At 33.0% G+C, this 8,367-nt stretch overlaps 1 long non-coding RNA gene across 1 annotated transcript; it reads right to left on the reverse strand.

The window, feature by feature from the left end:
• Positions 1-717: 717 nt before the first annotated feature.
• LOC121381440 lies at positions 718-3,838 on the reverse strand. Its single transcript, XR_005959080.1, has 3 exons — positions 3,531-3,838; positions 3,057-3,137; positions 718-2,301 (listed from the first exon to the last, which is right to left on the reverse strand). It is a non-coding gene; the product is annotated as an uncharacterized LOC121381440 (long non-coding RNA).
• Positions 3,839-8,367: the final 4,529 nt, after the last annotated feature.

The raw sequence follows: 8,367 nt of genomic DNA on the forward strand, positions 1-8,367 counted from the left end.
ACCAAGAAGTTTCCAACCACCAGTTACAATCGTGTCACCAATCACAGGGCAAGCTCCAGGATTAGAACACCAGGCCCAATTCATGCAGGCAGGCAGAGGGAGGGGGCAGCAACTGTTAGCTGCTCTGCGAGAAAGAGAGAGGATTACACATTCCAATTATGAGGCAGTGACCCCCACTTATATTGAATAAGTGTTAGATTCCAGGATTTCCAGCTCAACCCTATCAAGTAACATTAAGTACAAACACTTTGTAGTTTATTTCATTTAATCCAAACTTATATTTAGCTGTTTAAAATTGTTTAATTTTTTTAAAATTTCGATTAGCAACACTGTGGATTATTACCTGGCAAAGTGTTTCATTAAAAAAAAAAAAAAAATTGGATTACCAACACTGTCGATTACATGGTAATGTGTGTCATTTTTTAAAAATTGATTACAAACACTGGATTACCAACACTATGGATTACCTGGCAAAGTGTTTCATTTCATTTCATTTATAAAAAAAAAATTAAAAGTTTTTTGATTTTCAACACTGTCAACAGCGTGTTTTTGTTTTTAAATTAGCAACACTGTGTATTACCTAGAAAGTGTTGATTACTTATACATGTATTAGAAATTATGAAACAGGGTCCTTTGATCATTACAAAATTTCAGTCGCTGGAGTTGTTTTTCTTGTTTGTATACATACCACATATAATAAAGCAAAACAAATTATCATAAAGTTTTATTGTAAATGATTATAAAATAGCACTGATTGTAAAATAATCATTATAAAATCAACATCAATTGGATTATAAAATAGCACTAATTGTAAAATAATCATTATAAAATCAACATTAATTGGTATATAAATAAAAAACATGTAAATTCTTACAATGAGTATTGATTCTTTTCTTTTTATTAAATAATGAGGTTTTAATTGTAAATTAAAAAGTCACTGTGAGGTAGATATGTGTAAAGTATTAAGGCACTAGTGACATTACAAAGTAGTATATAATGAAGTAAAAAAGAAGACCCCCCCCCCAAAAAAAAAAAAAAAAAAAAATTACAACTCCACATTCTAAATTTCAATTTAAAAAGTTACTGTTAAGTAGTATATTTGGTTGTGTATGTGTATATTTGTGCAGAAAAAGATCAGCAATAATTTGTATAAAATAAAACAAGTAAATTCTTACTTATAATCACATTAATTGTTAATAATAATCAATATTAATTTGTATATTGGTATAAAATAAAACAAGTAAATTCTTACTTATAATCACATTAATTGTTAATAAATAATCAATATTAATTTGTAAATAAATAATCAATATTAAACAGGGCTCCCCTTGCACATTGTTAAGTTTCTAATTGTTATACAGTGGATACAACATTTAGTCTTTCATTAATAAAAGTGTCCTTATATTACCCACATTTTAATAATGTCAAAGGAAAATTGGCTAAACCAAAATTTGTTTCAGTGTGAGCCATGATTAAAGGTCCAATATCAAAGTTCAGTCTACAATACTTCGTTATTTTTACACATATTTGTTATAAATAACTACAAATTAATCAATCTCAAACATAATTTTGTTTTGCTTAATTAACTCCAGAATAATATTTATATAATGTTTAAAGTTTTGTCAAAAGGTGTTCTGTGAAAAAAAAGAAAAAAAAAAGTGTTTAGACATAACACATACAGGTGTAATCAGAAATTATCAGTAACTATGATATTGGACCTTTAAGTTGTAAATAATCAATATTAATTTGTAAATAAACAAAGAGCCAACGGGTTGAAAAGAATAGTGAGACAGAGACAGCACTTAGGCATTTTTAAGAGTAAAAAGTTCAATTTCTTCCTCAGAGTTATTGTCAAAAGGCACCCAAGGGGAAAATATTTGGGGGAAGAGAGGTGAACTAGTAAGATTGACAGATGCAGTGACAGGAGCAGGAGAGTGGGTTGGAGTGGTATCAGCAGACATAGATGCAGTGACAGGAGCAACAGCAGGAGAGCAGATTGGTGTCAAAGTGAAGCTTGTGGGGATTGAAAGAATATCAAAGAGAGGTACAGGAGGAGTATGTAAAAGAGGAGCGGAGGGAGTGTCTGGAAGAGGGATAGAAGGGAGGGTAGGTGAAACAAGTCTTTTGGGTTCAGTCTGAGGAGAAGGGGAGGGAGGAGGGGAGGTTGGAACAACATGAAAAGAGGGAGTTGACCGACAAGAACAAGAAAACATTTTGTAACTAAACAGCAACAACAACAACAACACTAACAAAAGAAGAGTCACACACACACAAGAACAAAAATGTTCATCCATGAAGGTTCTGGAAAGAAAAAGGAAATAAGGTTGAGTTATTTTCAGTTAAAAGAAAAAAAGGAAATAAGGTTTAATGATTATCAATTAAAACTGTATGCATGTAAATATTTATATATTACACTTTCATTTTCACATGGTGACAAATAAATTCGATTTTTTACAATATTCAAATCATTCAGTGAGTTATTTTTAAAACAAAATTTTAGTATGAAAATAATAAAAAAAATTAACACCATACAAACACAGATGGGCAAAATACATTTCATTTTAGTACAAGAATTGACAGTGTTTCCAGAGGAAGAAGACAAAAAATCTGAAAAAAAAGTATGTTGTAATTAACTTAACAAATATTAGTTAAACAAATTAATAAATATTAGTTATTTCAAATAAACATGCAAATTAGTAAATATTAGTTAAACAAATTAGTAAATATTAGTTATTTCAAATAAACATGCAAATTAGTAAATATTAGTTAACAAATTAAACAAACGAAAGAATTAGATCAAAAGTAGTTATTTCAAATGAATAGTAGAAACATTTAATTTTAAAATTCAAACACAAAAACAACAAATAAGTACGCAGTTTTTGAAAACACAAAGAAGAGCAACATTACCTTTGATTACTCAGAATGAATTAGGAAATTAAGTTGAACAAATTATTAAAATTAAAGGTTAGTAACTAACACTGGTTAAAATTAGTAAGTAATAAATTATAATTAAACAATTTAACAAGTCTTATTTCAAATACATTAATAAAATGTACCTTTGGGTATTGCCATTGTGTTCGTTGTTTGAGATTCAGTGTCAGACATGTGGGCTTCGGCCTTGGACTGGGTTTGGAATGCTGAGTAGGAGGAGGGAGGTAAAATAAGTTTTTAAAATGATTACAGTACTTAAAGCAATTTCTATTAATTTTATCATGTTAAAAACTAAATATGTTTTTATATTTAAAAAAAAAAAAAATCTAGAATGTACTGCTATACAAATTTTTACTAAAACCATTTTTATTATTTTTTATTATTTAACAACAAATATCTTTGTCTTTTGTATACTAAGTCACTGTTCCCATCAGGTATTACAGGTATTATAGGTGTTAAGTAGTAGTACTCTCAAAAATGTTATTTAAAAAATAAAATTAATAAATAAATATTTTTACTTATGTATGGTATATGTTGTAATATAATGTATTCTTAAAACAAAACATTAAAAAAAAATTAATAAAAAATAAATAAATTACTGCAAGTTTCGTCGTTGACAATGAGTTCGTGTTTCGGTTTCTTGTTTAACACGGATTCACAGGTCGCTCTTCCACCTTTAATTAAGCCCAATAATGGGAACGTTTCCAAATCTACTACGATGTTACCTCCACTGCCTCTTATCACAATCACGCGAACATGTGGGTACTTCGCTCCCTTTATATGACTTAAAACACCACTAAATGGGCTACATATCATCAGTGGTGAACCTGTACAGATTTGTCCAAACTTAAAAGTATAAACACTTGACAAGAAAAAAAGAGAAAACAAAACACTAATAACAAACATGCTGTCGTACTGCGTAGTAACGAAAGTTTATGCAAATAGAGTACTCTCCCTTCAGTTATACTACTATCTACTAAAATAATGTTAAATATAACAAACCAGAATCGTGTGATGAAATTATTTTATTATTTTAAAACTGTTTTATTTACAAGGAAAGGTGTTAACATTCGAGAGAGAATATATATATTTGATTCTGTACATTTTACCGCCTATGTTTAAATTACAAACAACATACTAGTATTTACATGCAATACATAATGGTGTGCAATATCTAAAATAGCCACATATGAAGTTAGATACAAATACATCATTCTGTAATGTATCTTCACCGAACTGATTCACAATATCTTTCATTATCAGATCAGTTTTACATTTTTGTAACAAATAATACAAACAATAAAACCCACATGTCTTAGAGGGTGTCGCTTGAGTACACACCGACAATACGTGACCGAAGATCAAGGTCACAGTCTACCACACACTTGATCTGTCTTGCATTCATGTTTGTTCTCTACTTCACAAATACGTTTCTAGAATGATCAATTTCAATCAAGCTAGGAAATTCCCCATACACGATGCAACTGACTGTTTTTCAGTGCTGATTTAAACTGTACTTCTAACCGTAAATTACCACTCTTAATTAAGCTTAAATAATCAGAATCAACAAACACGGGTTCTAGACTGAACACAAACAATCCATGACCCAAAACAAATTCGGATCTTTTAATGTAATTTCCACTGTCTTGACCCCATCTGTTGACTCCCTCGAATAAATTCACGTAGGCGCTTATGTCTTCGGCTTCTACTGGTCTACCTGGTATGCTCATACCGTCCAAATACAAAGACCCAGTTTTCACAAATGAACTCTGGAAGTTGAAAGGGTTCTTTGTATAGGATCCAGTCACACTACAACAGCCATGTTGCACAGTGTGTTAAACTCGTAACGAGGACCGTCGCGTAAATCGACACGTCTCAGTGGAACCAAAGCATCCCCCACTATACTGCTATCGCACAGATTACACAGCACGTCTACTTGTAAATCGTTCATACCATGAACATCAATTTTCCCAAAATTAAGTTCCACAAGATACACGATCCAAACACCTTCAAACATTAGTCTCTGGTTTAACTATACGCGAAAACAATAGGCGTTGTTGTCAGGAAACACTTCTTTTGAATCAGTGCTCTTCAATATAACATACTTCTCCATGACTTACACCGTTTTCAGTTCACCTTCGTCTACGTACGAATCAAAACTAGGTGGCCAACCTAACCATCGAACCAAATAATACACTTTCCCCTGTCGTTTTGTCTTCTTTAGTACTTTCTCGATTTTCCACAGAATGTCTTGATTTTTAGTCACTTTTTGAAGTTCGGCGGTATAAACTATACCTTTCAGCACTTCGTCGTGAAAATCTCTCAGTCTGTACACTGGAATACCTTGTCGTCTACTTCTAGAATGTATTTTAAACAGCTCTTCTGTCCACCTCAAGTCCTGCTCCTTTGTGAATGATTTACGCAAATAGTTGATTCTCGTTAAATCACCCACTTTAAATACAAATTTTGCTAATGGTTTCTTTACTTTAAGTTTCTTAACCATGGGTTCGACATACAGATGACTCCACATTTTAACTTCGTTCGCTTTATTTACATCAGCCGGTGCCCAAAGTCCCAGAGACGAGTGTACTGTATTGTTATAATTATGCACTAGATCTGCTAAAACGTCTTTGTATTTTTGTGTATTGTTATAAGTCGTATACCTAGCAAGAAGCAACCGAAGAGTCCTAATATACCTCTCAGCATAGTTACTTTTGATATATTCATTCTGCGTGACAATCAGTTTAATGTTTTCTTTTGTCAGAAACGGCTTGAATACTCCAGTGAACTCTGTACCTTTGTCTACCCGAACTTTCTTGGATATTCGCCCGTCTTTTAAAACAGTTTTGAAGCAGTCTAATACTGTCTCCGGTCTTTTGTTAACTAGTGGTATGGCCCACGCATATCTTGATAGAATGTCAATAGCTATAAGCAGATACCTAACTCCATTATCAACCTTTGAATGACGACTAACCTCCATCAAATCCATATCAAACATCTCATCCTTTTTGTTAACTCGGAACTCGGAGACGCTTGAATGAACGGTTCACTGGTTTGTGCAAACTGTACGCATATTTGTCATTCAGCCATTGTGTTACTGTAGCCAAATTGTACGTTTGCAAACCACGTCTTTTCAAAGCGCCGTGAAACTTCTTTGGACCGTAGAAAGCTCCAGAATCTCTGGCTTTACTATAATACGTTTTAAGTTTATTCTTTTCAGTTTCGTTGAGCTTTGTTTTCACTTTGCGTTCCATAACTGAACTGAACTAATGTATTCTGTGATGTTAATTTATATCTACACACATGTTCACTTTACAAATCTATCTTCCAAACGCAGCATGTTCAATACTTGTTCTTTTAGTATTTCCATCCACTCAACAGTTTTAATATTAATATCCAAATAGTCTTTACATTGGTACTGACACAAAATAAAACCTGGGGTTTCTGAAACATCAGGATGTTCAAAAACAAGGCATATCCACCTGGCACTGACGTCGATTTCGTTCAGTTCTGTCAGTGCCATCTGGTAGTAGCGTTTAATCATATCAAGGTGGGACAATGTTTTACAAGTATGAGTTCTTTCCTCATCAAACATACATCCCATACACATTTCCTTAGAAAGTCGCTGAGTTAGTTTACATATCTCAAACGCATAACTCAGTGATAACAGATTCTCTAAGCATATTCTGTTATCATCTACATCCACGAGAACACGAGATGGTCGTATTTTTCTGTTAATTATTCGCTTGGTACTGTTAGTTAAATCACAGAAGGAACTTTTAGCATCCATAACACATTCCGTACGACTGTTAAACCAGTGGTTAGATTTTCTTACTATTGTTTCATCAAAACTATTCGCATCTTAAAACATATTTCCAACTGAAGTAGACATCTTGTTTCTTGTCGTTAGTGTTCATCTTCTAACGCAATTGTTGCAGATAATGATTAAAAATACACTTTTCTTTATCTTATAACACATATTCAAATGCATTCGTTAAAAGACAAGTTGTGATTGGATAATGCTAACAAATGAAACTGGTTTCAACTGGTTTGCTAGTCAAAAGAGTATTTCAACATATATCTCAAAATAACACCTTTCAAAACACCCGCTTTTCAAAGGAGGTAATTGTACCCATTGTCCTCGTTACACGCTTCAACAAAAGTGACTATAATAAAACTCAAAAACTCGGTCAAACCTAACAACAGACGCGTGTCACCTACTGTACCACCGAACAATAGGTGCATATCTATTGTAGTAATGTCAACAATCAGAGACGTCACCATTATACTAAGAAAGAACAATAGGGGATGTCTCCATTGTACTAAGAGAGAACAATAGGGGACGTCTCCATTGTACTGGAGTGGGGACCCATTGTTCCGGAGGTGCATATCCATTGTATTGGAGGCGTATCCATTGTATTCCCATTGTTGTCCCCGCTACGTACAAAATATACTACTGGTAATAAGGATGCCTTCAAGTAGGTTGTAACATCAATCTCTTCCCCCGTCTCCTCCATGCGTCTAACTCTGTCGAGGTGGTCAGCATAGACCCATACGTGTGTCTCCTGTTCCGATTTCGTTGCACATCTAAAATTGCATAGTGTGCAGTAAAACATAGCCTGGTCAAGTGGCACGTGATTTTAAAAAAAATGGGCCACAACCGTCCTTTTTTCTCCAACGTAGGTAGGACATTTCCCACAACGGTATGCATATCCTCGGACAGCCACCAGGTTCACTTTAGCTTGCACGTTGAGGTTGGAATAGATGACACGGTTGAAGTAGATAAGACGGATAAAACATGAGATAAAACAGATGAAACTGGCGAGATGAAACTGAAAATTTAAAATTGATAACTTAAATACATGTACGATTCTCTTCTCATTATGCCTGGTTTTATATTTTGCTTATTTTCTTACTCATAAATCTATATAAACCTTCCTCTTCTTACTTCACTACTTCGTAACTATTTTATTATAACTATTATTTCTTTACTTTAGGACTTGATAATTCATTTAGGCTTTTTAACTTGTTTTTCTGTCTTCTCAGTATTTCATTTTTCTGAGTAACTTGCTAATCCATTTCGGTTTATACAGTATGGTTTATTATGATGTACTATCTTTTGTTTCCCCTTGTCATCTAGTTGAATCAAATAATCAAGGACATTAATTTTCTTCATAACAACTTTTGGCCCATCATATGGCATTTGTAGTTTAGGACATATTGATTCTTTCTTTCTTTGATGATAGTACCACACAAGGTCGCCTGCTTTATATGTGTTCAGTGATTGTTTAACATCATAACATTCTTTTAGTTTTCTAGCCGCTGATATTAAATGTTGTCTTGCCAAATCATGTGCCAGTTGCATTTTTAATTTAAGGTGATCTACGTATTGACCATATGATGATACTTCTTCATTGATGACTGTTGTTTTGCTTC

This window comes from Gigantopelta aegis, chromosome 9 (genome assembly GCF_016097555.1).
Source record: "Gigantopelta aegis isolate Gae_Host chromosome 9, Gae_host_genome, whole genome shotgun sequence".
NCBI classification, from domain to species: Eukaryota; Metazoa; Mollusca; class Gastropoda; order Neomphalida; family Peltospiridae; genus Gigantopelta; species Gigantopelta aegis.